This window comes from Netta rufina (assembly GCF_964035555.1).
Source record: "Netta rufina genome assembly, chromosome: 1".
In the NCBI taxonomy this organism is placed as follows: Eukaryota; Metazoa; Chordata; class Aves; order Anseriformes; family Anatidae; genus Netta; species Netta rufina.
The window spans coordinates 54,838,204-54,850,918 of NC_140123.1; the positions used below are offsets into that span (position 1 = coordinate 54,838,204).

Here is a 12,715-nt window from a genome sequence, read left to right on the forward strand (position 1 = left end):
CTGGACTTCAGCTGGTTGGCTGCCATAGTAAAGGGAAGGCTCCTCTCTGTTGCACAATAGCCCAGTTGTATTTTGGAAGTTATCTCCTTTGCATTTTCTGTTAGGATCATCTGGAGATATGGCACCACTGCAGATTAAAGAAGAAGCCAGCCTCTGCCAGGCTCTTGGTCAACCCTAGTTTCTCCTTTTTTTCCAAGTGTAGCATGCAAAGCTCAATCTGCTGCAGGATAAGACAGTTTCTGCTGAGACTGTTGAAAATGAGTAACAAAGTCATTGGGCTGGCTCTCTGTGGTTGTGTCTAGATAAAATTTAACAGCACATGGCATATGGTGTCCATAATCTATTTGTGCTCTATGGGCTTAAGAGCTGAAATATTGAAGGTCTGTGAAACTTTCTAATAAATATATTGCCAGAGTATTTGAAGTATTATTTCCAAAAGCAATCCAAACAGATGGGGCAGATGGTCCAATTGTCATACGAACAAATTTAACGTCACATGCATGAAAAAAGGCACCACAAAACTTGTAAAGAAGAAATTTGCAGACATTCTTTCCTTGGATGATTGCTGTACACAAACTTTGGGTAAATTTTTTTATGGAAATCTGATGCTCCAACATTAAGTAATAAGCAACTTAATGTGTTAACTTGAATAAGTTCATAGGTAATTTTCATGTGTTTTCTCATGAAAGAAAAAGAGAAAAGGAGAAAATGAGAAAGAAAAGAAAGAGAAAGAAAGAGAAAGAGATAAAGAGAGAAAGGAAGAGAGAGAGAAAGAAAGAGAGAGAGAGAGAGAAGAGAGAGAAAGAGAAAGTATAGCACTGGCTATGCTTCTGTAAGTATGCTTCTGTATGTATATATAGGTGTCCACATACAGTAAAACTTCATACTCGGGTAATTTTTTTGTGTTCTTTACAAAAAAAGTGTGACAGAGCTGAACTCACTAGACTGCCTTTAAAACATCCATTTAATTTCAATTTGTATAGAGAGGAATAATTTCAGTGAAAGCATGCCAACTTTCCCTAGCTGCAGCATGTGAACATATAGATACTAAGAAGTTGTAATGTTTATTTAAACTGGTGGTCTTGGAAATCAATGAACAAGAGTTCATGCCTGAACTTACAAGTTTGCCAGAACAGGCTGTTGGATATTTATGGTTACCTACTGTATTTCAGCTAAAAGCATGGCTTATGTTAGTATAGGCTCAAGTTATTTCACTTCATACATCCTCCCTTGCATGAAATTCTTTAACTGTTTGGGGGCTCCAGAGAAAGGGGTTGCACAGCGTACAGACTGTGCACACCAGATTTCTAGTGTCACATAACATTTGAGCAAATTACTGGAATCCCAATGTTTGAAATTCATCCGTGAAGACACATGGGGGCACCACTGGCTGCTGGTGGAAAATTAATGTCTTCTGGCACCTTCTGGGGGCCGGCTGTTTTGCCCTCCTGGGCTCTGGGTGTGAGGCATCCTTGTCACTGCAAGCACCAGAGGTGCCAGTGGTGCAGCAGGGCAGCATACGTAGGAGACCAAAAGAACTGCTCTGTTAAAAGAATTGAGAGATCTGTTTAAAGTGTACTCAAAATGTCTTGTTATGATTTTAGCATTCTGTAAAATATTAATGGCCCTACTCACATGCCTTGTTTGGTATGAGAGTCTTTGTGGTATGCCGTTAATAAAAAGCAATAAGGCAAATGAGATAAAAAAGCTGAAAATAGTAAAGAGTTAATGGTATTTAAATTTGCCTTATTTTCTCATAAATTTTCTAGACTGAGTCTCTCAAAGTAAGATAATATTGACTAAGCCTCATTAAACTGATTCAGAGTTTTTTTTTTAAGAAACATGCAAAATTAATGAACCATGTTCCAATATCAATAAGCCACTTTAGAATGTACATTGTTAAACTATTGCTACTAAAAGATACTCTCAATTGGTGGAGGGATGATTCAAAATTAGCAAGATAAGGGCAAGCGCTAGGCAAGTGCTTAGAATGGCATGAAATTTATACAGGGAGTAGCTGGTTGAGAAAGGCTGCTATTGATGCTCACCCTGTGCAGAAAGAGTCAACGTGAAGTTGTCATCACCACAATGAAATGTCATTGAGGGATTATTAGCAAATACACTGTTCGTAACACACAGGTAATTGTTCTACTTTTTTCATTACTGATGAGGCTCAGATGATCCACAACGTCTATTGTGGGCATCATATCCAAGTGTCTTGAGGAGACCAAAAAGAATGATAAATATTTGCAAAACATGAACGTTTACTTCATCATACCTTTAGATGTATATGCAAAACAGTGTTGTAAACAGGATAATATCAGTTGTCCTCCACAAGAGGAAGACAAAATTTAATTGGGTTAATTTGCAGAAAGAGAGGCCTAGGCAAAAACAGTTAATGGGCACAACAGGTTGCCTGGAGATAATATGCTCTTCAGTTGAGGTTTTTAAAAGCATGGCAAAATAAAACATGTTAGACCTGACCTGAAATACGTCTAATACTGCTTCACTCTGAGTAGATGCTTAATAGAAGGCCTCTTGAGATCCTGCATTTTATGATGTCAGCTGTGTACTAAAATGTTATTGATGGAACATCCTGTTGAGGCTTTTTGCATATTTAACAATGTCTTTCCCGGTTCTCTCTTCTCTCATGTGAGGAAGATTAAGAAGAAGAAAAAAAAAAGTGCCATGAAAATGTTTTATAACCTTGGTTATTTTCCTCTGCAGAAGTGCCATTCACCAAGGCCAAAATTGTTCAAATGGAGGTAAAAAATGGGTAGAAGTTTTGCTGGTGCTGCTCCTGGGCACCTGAGGATGGCAATCCTCAGCGGTGGGATGAGCTGGAGCAGCAGCAGCAGATTTTTTTTAATTATTTTATTTTATTTTATTTTATTTTATTTTATTTTATTTTATTTTATTTTATTTTATTTTATTTTATTTTATTTTATTTTATTTTATTTTAATTGTTTTCCCCTTTTCAAAGCCATTCTCCCTCCTACCAACTAGGGCAGGGTGCATGTTGTACTGGGTTCTTCCCGGTGGCATCCCCAGCTCTGGCTGACCTTTGTATTTATTCTATGCATTGTATTTCCCTTTCAAAGCAGAGTGATATTAACATACTTTTCCTAATTGGTTTTACTCAAACACCTTTATTCACGGGGTCACCTTGAACAAACTGGTTAGAGCTGATCTCCAATTAGCCTTAAAATATTAATTCATCACTCTGCTCATTACTTTAAAAACAAAATACAATCTTTTTATTCCCTTTTCAGCCTCTGGAAAAAAAGGAGGTGGATGAATCTAAAGGTTTACTGACTTTCTTTCTCAAAATGTAACACATTGTGTATGAACAGAAGCCTGAAAGTTCAATAACCGATCCTTGCAAAAGAGCCCGGGGGTAGATTAAAGGAATTTAGTTGAAATGGAGTGCAGATGCTTTCTGATTTTTTTTTTTTTTCGTTGTGATGCTACAACAGTTTAAATTCATCTAGAGAGGGGTTTCTGGCGGTGTATGACTATCCCCTTCTTGTCTGATTTTCCTGAGAGCCTCCTCAGCGACTGTGTAGGAACAGATCATGGGTCTCATGTGAGGCTCCCATCTGGAGCAGGGGGCAGTTGAGACAGCAGGGTAGTGCGTGGATCCCTAAACACCATGCTGCCATGGGAGGCTGTGGGATCTCCTCCTTGGGGATCTGCAGACACCACCTAGAAACGGGCCTAGGCAGCCCTGCCGGAGCAGGGGTTGACCAGGCGGCCGCGGAGCCCACACAGCCCCGGTCACCCTGCCCCGGGCGGCCCGTCCGGAGCAACGGGTTGACCAGGCGGCCGGGGAGCCCGTTCCTTGCCCGTTCCTTCTCCGCACCGCCCCGCTCGGCCCGGGGGGGAAGCGCTGGGGCCGGGGGGCGGCGCGGGGCGGGCCGGGGCGGGCCGGGGCCGCCCCTCCGCCAGCAGCCGCCGCCGCCGCCGCGGCGGGAGAGGCGAGGAGAGGAGAGGAGAGGAGCGGAGCGGAGCCGCTGCAAGGAGGCGCCGCCGCCCGGCTGGGAGAAGCGGCCGCTCCCCGGCCCCGCTCCGAGGTAAGGCGGCCCCGCACCCCGCGGGTTTTCTCCCCCCACCCCGGAGCCTCCTGCACCGGGGACGTCGCCGGTGTCCCCGGGAGCGCTCGGCTCGGCCGCTGTCCGGCCTCTCTTTCTCCTTTTCCTTCTCCTCCTCTTCCTCTCCTTCCCCTCCCACGCCCGCAGTTTCCCCCCTGGCTCGTGTTCCTCGTGGGACCTGGCGCTCGGCAGCAAGTTTGGGGGACTTTGCAAAAGGGGGAGGGGGGCTCGGAGCCCCCTTCCCCGAGCGGCACCCACCGCACACACACGCTCCCTTCCCCTCCAGGGTGCTGGGGTACGCACCCCAAACCTCCCACGCACCCACTCGTGTCGGTGAAGGAGACAGGGCGAGAGGCCAGCGTGCACCCCAAGGAGCTTGGCACGCATGCTGGATGTCCTCCCCGCAGCCAGCGACATGCAGAAAGCTCGCACACGCAAGGAACGGGCACGTATAGGCACACACGGCACCTATACGCGCACACGTATGTTTTCCGAGCCGTGACAACGTCGCCTACGGGCTTCTGTTTCCAGACGCTTTCCTTTCTGTTTCCCTCAGGCTGATTTGCATTTCTGCTCAGAGGTGAGCCCGGCAGCAGAAATGCGGGCTTCAAACAGGAGCAAGGAGCAACTCGGTCGCCTTTAATGCCCCCACGGAGGACGGCCACGTGGGGTTTGCGCGCTGTGAAGCGAGTGTGTCGTGCCGGTGTACCTTGTTCAGGCTTGTAGGTTTTTAAAGCAGTGTGGACTTGCAGGCAGGAGCAGAAGTGCGATTAATTTTAAGCATGTGACTTGGCCCAGTGCTTATCATTTTAACGTGGCGTTCGTACCTTGGTAAATATGCATAGATTTAGCCATCTGTCCTGCCTTTTCCCTTCTTGTGTGCACATACCAGTGTGTGCGTGCACACAAGTGAAAAATGTGCCTGTAGTAGGCTTTAGGGCCAAATACATGCTTTGACTCTTCTGGGAAATACTCTAAAGTTACTGTGGAGGACTGATGGGAAGCTTCTTTGATACAGTCCTTCGACTGTGTGTTTGTTTTTATTTTAAAATTGCTTCAGCAATGCCAGTTTGTAACTTGCAATGCACTGGGTGTTAAGGCTGTTTGCATACACACACTACAGCTGGTACTGCTGCTGGAAAGCATGCCGTTCTTCCCACTGTGGACAAGGCCCTTTTGTGTAGTGTCAGCTTAGTAGGCTCTTATAGGGTATGTGAAGCCGGGGAAGAGCCCTGTAGCCTCTCCCTTCTGTGACAAGGAGGTTTGGGGGTGCCAACCATTGCTGCTCATCAGATGCTGGCTGGAGCCCCGAGTTGGGATGTGCCAGTCTTTGGGTCTTGCCAGTGTTGCTGGCCTATGCTATGGCTCATCTATGTGCAGGTGAAATTCGGAATGTTTCCCTGTGTCACCAGAGGAGTGGTCCCTCTGCAGATACATGGGTGGGCCACATGGTTTGTGTCACCCCAACATGCTTTCCCTCTGAAACTTATCTCCATTATCATTTATGGGCCTCTCTGAAGGAACGGCCTATTTTTAGACCTCGGTAGACCTGCCAAAATCTCAAATCTTTGGCATTGGTCTGTTTGGGATTGTGATGCTGAAATCTTCATTTGAGCATCATTTTCTTAAATTTGGCTTTTGCAGAATAACAGTTGTCGTAAGAAGATTAAAAATAAAGTCTACTTGCTGTTAACACTTGGTGGGTGAAATTTTCATCTTGTCTACTACATCTGGTCTGTAGCTTCTCTGCTAGTTGCATAGTCTCTAGAATTGTAGTGTGCAGTACCAAATAGGCTGCCTGTTCTTCTAGCCTAGGGATTCTCAAACCGTAGTACATGTACCGTAGCAAAAGTGGTATGTGAGGTGGACCAGTGATGTGTGACTGCTCTGGGTTTGGGAACCTTCCTGGTCTTGCTTTTTCTTAGCTTGAAAGCTCAATTACAAGGCAGTGGAAAAAATTCTGTTAACAATTTATGGCAGGAAGAAGGAAAAGCATACAAAATTGGTATTCCTTTTGCTGCGTGATGGTGTTGGATGTTTTTGCATCCTCTGGGTAGCTCTTGGAATCTCAGCAATGCTTTATGATTATTTTTACTCCTTACGCTGATGAGTAAAATTATAGAGCCTAATTTATTTAGGTTTGACATGTTCTTACTGAAACTGATGCTATGCTAGGTGAATGAACAGTCTGCTTGTTTATACTACCTTCTATTTTTTTTTCCATTTTTAATAGGCCCCCATAGGTCTTACTGTGGTATTAGTAGAAGGTTTCAGAATTTGATTTAACCTGCCAACAAAAACAGAAACAAAGATCCACGAACCGTATTAAACTTGTTATTGAATAAGGTATTTTAATACTGTCCGTTATCAGGGTAGAAACCTCACTTCAAATTGCTCCATCCAGTGCTACAATCACAGTTACTGCTCTCTTACATATTTTTGTTTTGTTTTGTTTTGGCCATTTATTCTTAGCTCTGTGGTGTTGGATTGAGTGCTCAAGACAGATGTGAACACGCTACCTTCATCTTTGAAGAGTTGTAAAGTAACCTAACTGGATTCCAGATCTCAGTGTATTTTTCCTCATGCCCCTCTATCATATTTCAAACTCTTTCTGTCTAGTCATGACTCCTTTCCAGATGTCTTTTACTTATCAGATCTTTGCTGGGTCACTTTTCCTCACATGAGTTACTATTCATTTTTACAGGCAGCCGATAAATTGAAATGACTGATGAAGTTTTCTTTCTTTTTTCTTTTTCTGTTCTTTTTCTCTATTACCTTTCATCAGTACTCTCCCACGTTCATTTGTAACTTTATGTAAGTAGAGGTAGCTAGAAAGTGTTCATTAAAATGTCACTGAAGTGAAAGTCAGGAAAAGTGTTGATCAAAATACTTTTCATTTTCTAGTCACTCATTTCTTGTGAATAATCCTTTAAAAACAAAAATAATCCCCCGTTTAGACTATTGATATTTCCCCTGTGCTTTTTGCACAGTCTTGATCATTATGGATGGATTATTTGTGATAACTGGGTTTGACACCTTCAAAGCTTCAGAGAAACGTGATACTGAAACACAACTAAATTTGGAATAGAAACGCAGTTGGGTATGGCTCAAACAAATACAGGTACGAGGGAAGAGCAGGCATCTTCAAAGAGCTGCAGGTAGTGGATAATGCAACAGTTTATCCCTGCCTTGCAGTTGCAGATCAACATTTTTAGCTCATGATTAGTGACTGAGGGAAATTATTGTCAGGGATTGTTTTTCTGTGGAACCTGAGGTAGCCCTTTTGCTGTCCAGGGCCTAGGCCACAGAGTGCTTGAAGACTACAAGGCTGTTTTTGGTGCAGTTTGGAAGGTGGGAGGATGTGGTGGTCTGCAGCTGTATTCCTGGAGAAAGACACAGCATGTTCTGGAGTAATAAAATTTCCTAGAGTGGAAGGCTTCATGGCCTGCTACAGTGTATTGCAGGCACAGGTCACTCTTTGCCTAGATAGAGCTGAGACAGCAATGCTGTCGTTGAGTAATGTTTCAGTATGAAAGTATAATGTCAGTGTAAAGTCCAGAAATACTTCTGACCTATGACCAGTTGGGATCATGTATCTTAAAGCAACAAAACCAGAGCCTGTAGGTGGCTGCAGCCTCTCAAGTGTTTTCCTTTGCTCGCTGGTGAATTCCAGGTTTAGATTTAACTTCAATTCAATTTAACTTCAACCGCTCCTCAGCAGCAGGTCGTTTTGACAGTGCCGCAGCTGTTTGTGCTGAAGGATAAATAGGTCTTGTTGTCTCCATATTGGAAGAATTAGAGACTGTTTCTGACCTGTTCACTTGCTGGTTTGATGCTGATGTTGGAAAGCAGCATGGAGAGAACTGAGCTTTGTAGGTCTCTACCAGGGAAGGCCGAAGGCTGGTGGAGCAGCTTCCCACTGCTACCGAATTATATTGCTGCTTGTTTTCAATTGCTCCTAGCTTACTTAGGAAGGACCCAAGCTTTATCATATTTTGTGGGCTCTCGTGAGGTGTTCCCCCCCCCATTCCCGGTGACAAGTATTTCATGCCTGATGGAATCCAAAGGAGGTCTGGGAGGCTGAGTATATACGAACCTGTATCTCCTGTGATAGGAACTCATTAGATGTGCAGGAAGGTCCGTGCCCTCTCTTTAGTTTGGTGTCCCTGGTCCATAGCCTTAGGCCCAATTAGGTGAGCTGATAGTTGGCTTTGGTACTGACCTTTCTCAGGAAAGGGAGATTTGGCACTAGCGAAGGAGAGTGGCAAGTTTTTTACATTTTCAAGGAGGAAGGCAACTTCTGAGTATTTTGTTAATGGTTTAAGTCTGGAAAGAGTGTGGGTTGAATTCACAGGTCTTGGAAGAAAACATGTTTTGAAGAAGAGGGATGTCAAAATGTACTCAGCTTGGTTTGTGAGTGAGCTGTTAGTGGGTATGGGTGAAGTGTGTTCTTGTTAGCTGAAAGGGATTTCAAAGCATGCACAAGGTTTTTATGAAGTAGGACGTTTCTCTGCAGTGCTCTAAGTTTATATGGACATTATAAGCTCTGAGCATCAATGGCCTTAGCATAAGCTTTGAGGAATTGGTTACTTGGCCATTGTTTGCTGTCCTAAAATCTGGAACTTCTGTCCTATGTGTGTAATTGATGAATAGCCTAAAAATATCAAGGCAATTTTTGATTTCTGTGTGTGTTACTGAAGCAGTGGTTATTGAGTTTTGACTGTATTTATGATCAGTGCTAGTGGCACCAGTTAGCAGGTCCCTGAGCTCTCAGGCCCTTGCCATGCTTGCCTCCTGTGAACTGTACAAGATTTTGGAGTTTCCCAGCCTTTGCTCTACTATGGCTTTCTGTAGCTCCTGATTAACTGGGAGTTCTCCCACTTGCTTGAACGAGGAGGTGCTTTTTCCAAAACGGCAATAATGTTGTGACATCCTTAATCTCTGACTTCTCTGTCGGGTCCGCAATACAGCCAGCTCTGCTGGTTGGACCAGAGGTGACCTGTGAAGGTGCCAAGGGAACTATGAGGAAACTGGCTTTTCATACAAAACATGAAAAGATGAATATTGGAGTCTTAACATGTTTAGCCTTGTCAATATACTTGCTGAAATTCCCTAGATTTATCATTCTGGTACATTTTGCTACCTTCTATTACAAGGTATTAGCGTTAGCCTTCCTAAATCTGTTCTATTCCTTTAAGTGAATAAATGTTAACTTTAGCTTTCCAGGTTAGCGAAATATAATAAAAATGCCTTACTAGAAACACCTTAGATTTCATATTTGCAGAACAGGTGAGTAAAGTTCTTCCTGCCATCTGCTTGTGCCTGAGTCTTTGACTTAGCATCATGAGGGAGGAAGAAAAAGACGTAGGATTTAGATCTCCTGTAGACAGCTTTGGGTGATGCAATTCCGATCAGGTATTTCACTCCCGAGAATCTGTATTGCCTGTTGGCAGTTAGAGATAGGTCTCATGTTACTCAATTCATTCACTTAATTTCATAATGCTTTATGCTCTTTGCTTCCTGTTTGTGGTGGACTGTATTTCTCGTGCTACTTACAGCTTTTAGAAGATATCTGATTTCTCTGGCTCTTTTCCAAATTTCTTGAACTGTCTATTCCAGTTTATACTTTGGTAGTCCATGGTAGTGGACTCTGTCATATGGATTGCTAGATGCCCCAGGAGAAGCATGGTTACCCTGGTATTCCTTCTGGAGGTACAAGCTGTTGAATCTTGGACATGGTTAGACCTGGCAATGCATCCTGTGCAAGCAGTGGTGAGCATGGACGTGAAAGGTGAGGGCTTAATATCTGTGGTGGTATGATTAGGACACAATTGAGCAGAGCCGAGGTATTGTGAGTGGCTTCAGTCCGACATTTTCTTGACATAACCTGTCCTTACTGCCATGAATTAGAGGAAGAAAAATCAATATGCTTTCTGAGCTGTAAAGCAACCTCTTGACTAATAGCGTGGCAATAACTGGAGGCCAGAGCTGGGTGGAGCTCAGTACTCCTCCCTTGTGAGGCAGCAGGGTGGTTTGGTAGTCTGAATTGTGGTGATGGCCTGAGGGCTGACAGGAGGATTAGCATGGCATTGTCCTCGCTTTCTAGAGAGCTTACCTCATGCTTCTTTAAAAATTTCAGAGATGATTGAAGCCCTTTTTCTTGCAGTGCTACCAGCAGTGCCAATCCTGCTAGGGCTGGTCCCTGCTGCTGCTGAGTCCCCAGTGGAGGAAGTCTGGAAACAAACTGGAAACGGGGATGATGTCAGTCTGTGGGATGCTGTGCACAAGGCTTTGGGGATTGAGACAAAGAGTTTTCTGAACTGGAGGAATGATTAAAACTGCTGTAGTTCTGCTTTGTTTACATCAGCAGAATTTTGTCAAGGGGTTATAATTATTTGTTGCTTTCCGCATAAAAGACTGAAAAAAGGAGTAGACTGAAAAAATGGGATATTCTAAAAGGATTTTTTTAGAGCTGTCAATACACTTCAGGTTGTGTTGCCTCAGAAAGAAATGTTTGGACATGGCCATTACTGGCAATGTCTGCATCAAATCTTGGTTTCTGAAGGATGAATAAAGAATTCATCTAGAAAGTAAGCACTAATAACTTCATTTCTTTGTTGTTCAGTTGTCTTTCAATAGCTGGAAGGGTTTCGATGAGGTAGTGTGGCTTCGTGATAGATATTTTGTAAAATCGAAGTGCACTCAATACTTAAAATATCTGAGAGGACAGAAATAGCAGGGCCCAAAATCCTGTGGACCTTTCTGTGCAGGATCCAGGGCTTTTAACCCATCCTTCTGCCAGCAGTTCAAAGAAGAATCAAAGAAGCAGACGCAAAAAACATTTGAGTGGTATTCCCTTGTATATGCTGCCAAGAGTAAAGGACCAGATGATCTTGAAGGTCTTTTCCAACCTTAATGATCCGATGACAGAGATAAAGCTAACATTTCTCTTGTTCACCCACTGGGAACTGAGCATACCTTCACTGCTTTTATCCGAGGTGCTACATCCAGCTCAGATGAAGAGCTGTTGCCGTGTCTAGATCCAGTATGAAGCTACCACTGTGAACAGGGGCCTGGGCTGAGGGAGTTGGGGGTTTTGAGTTGGATGACAAAGCTCAAGCACAACTCGGTAGCTGCTTACACCTACTCAAGGATATGATTATAAAGATATTAAAGCCAAACTCTCCTAAGCAGTGCCTGATGGCAGCGATGGGCAATGGCAACACGTTTTAGCTTTGGAGATTCAGGCTGGACATGGGGAGGGTAGTTCAGCACTGTGGCAGGTCTCCAGAGAGGCCAGTACCTGTCCCCAGAGCTTCTCAGGACTCATTGAGACAGTGCAACAGCTGAACTGGTCTGCTGTTGGTGATGGTTTTGTTTCCAGTTGGAGGCTGGAGTAGGGAACCTCTGTCAACAGGCTTCTTTTTGTCTCACCCAGCCCAGATAGGAGGGTAGAAATCCTTGTGTGGTTAATACTCCCCGAACAGTCAAACCCCAAGTCGTGGGCCTGCTAAAGCTGGCTTCACAGGATGAGGTGCCATCGTGATCACCGAGAAGGCAGGTGGACTGTGCTGAAACTGGCCTTAAGATCTTAAGTTCGTAAGACTGTATACCAACTGCAGCAAAGGATCTACATAATCTTCATCCTGCACTCTTCCTCTGCAGTCCCCTTTGCTTAGTACTCCCTCTAAGCCGAAGGTAGCAGACAGGATACCTTCTAATCTTATTTTGCTTCTACTAATATGCATTAGTGCTAATATTCAATCGTTATTCGAGTTGGTACTAGGGGGAATAGCCAAATGAATGGCTCTGTCAATTTTTTTATCTTATTTTATATGAGAGTGGAAGAAGAGAAGAGAGTCAGAGTCAAATGCTGAAGCAGTAAAGTGCACAGTGTTAGAAAGCTGGATGCTATCCACTTACAGAGTTTTCCCTACAAATAAACTCTCCTTTCTGTTTGTGGACCTCTAGTGAATGACACAGTGTGTGAATTTTGATTTTGAGGCATTCTTTCTGCAATTTACTTCATTTTTGAGGTGGTGGGATTAAATCTGCAAGTATGCTGCTGGAGCCATACTGTCATCAGAGATTAGGCTTTTGGATGCCATTTTATCCCACACCTAGTGCTTCTGCTAGAGGACCTTGTTTCTCGCCCTTCATTACTCCTTGTTTGCTTATTTTTCCTGAGTGAAAGCAATTCTTGTTTCTTCCTCTGTATACAGCTATTTATTTTCTTGGTTTCTGTTAGCCTAATGTGACATCAGAAAAAATGAAGGTCCATGATCATGTATATTTATATAGTGTTATGTGGCAGAATAACCGGGCAAAGAACCACATAGGATGTTTTAAAACATTACACAAATGAAAGCATTCTTGGTGCTTCACAGTAACCATACAGCAAGCTGAAACAAATCAACCTTTTTTTTGAGGTGAAAATTGAAATCTGGTGTAAAACCCATGACTGTTTGAACGCATGTAATTCTGATGTTTAAAGAAAAGCTTGCCTATGTGAACACAAACTCATAGCCTTCACAAAACAGAGCTGCCTGCTAACCAAAAGACTAGTTGCTTGCCAACAGTTCGCTTGGCATAGCTTTCTCCTACCTGTCATCCGTACTTCGCAG

At 43.6% G+C, this 12,715-nt stretch overlaps 1 protein-coding gene across 4 annotated transcripts in view; it reads left to right on the forward strand.

Moving 5' to 3' along the window:
- Nucleotides 1-3,917: 3,917 nt before the first annotated feature.
- MBNL2 (muscleblind like splicing regulator 2) overlaps nt 3,918-12,715 on the forward strand; it is a 108,645-nt gene continuing 99,847 nt past the window's right edge. For all 4 annotated transcript variants that reach the window (XM_084282596.1, XM_084282594.1, XM_084282598.1 and 1 more), the window contains exon 1: nt 3,918-4,073. The gene's annotated coding sequence lies outside the window, so the exon portion shown is untranslated. The remainder of the gene's footprint in view (nt 4,074-12,715) is intronic.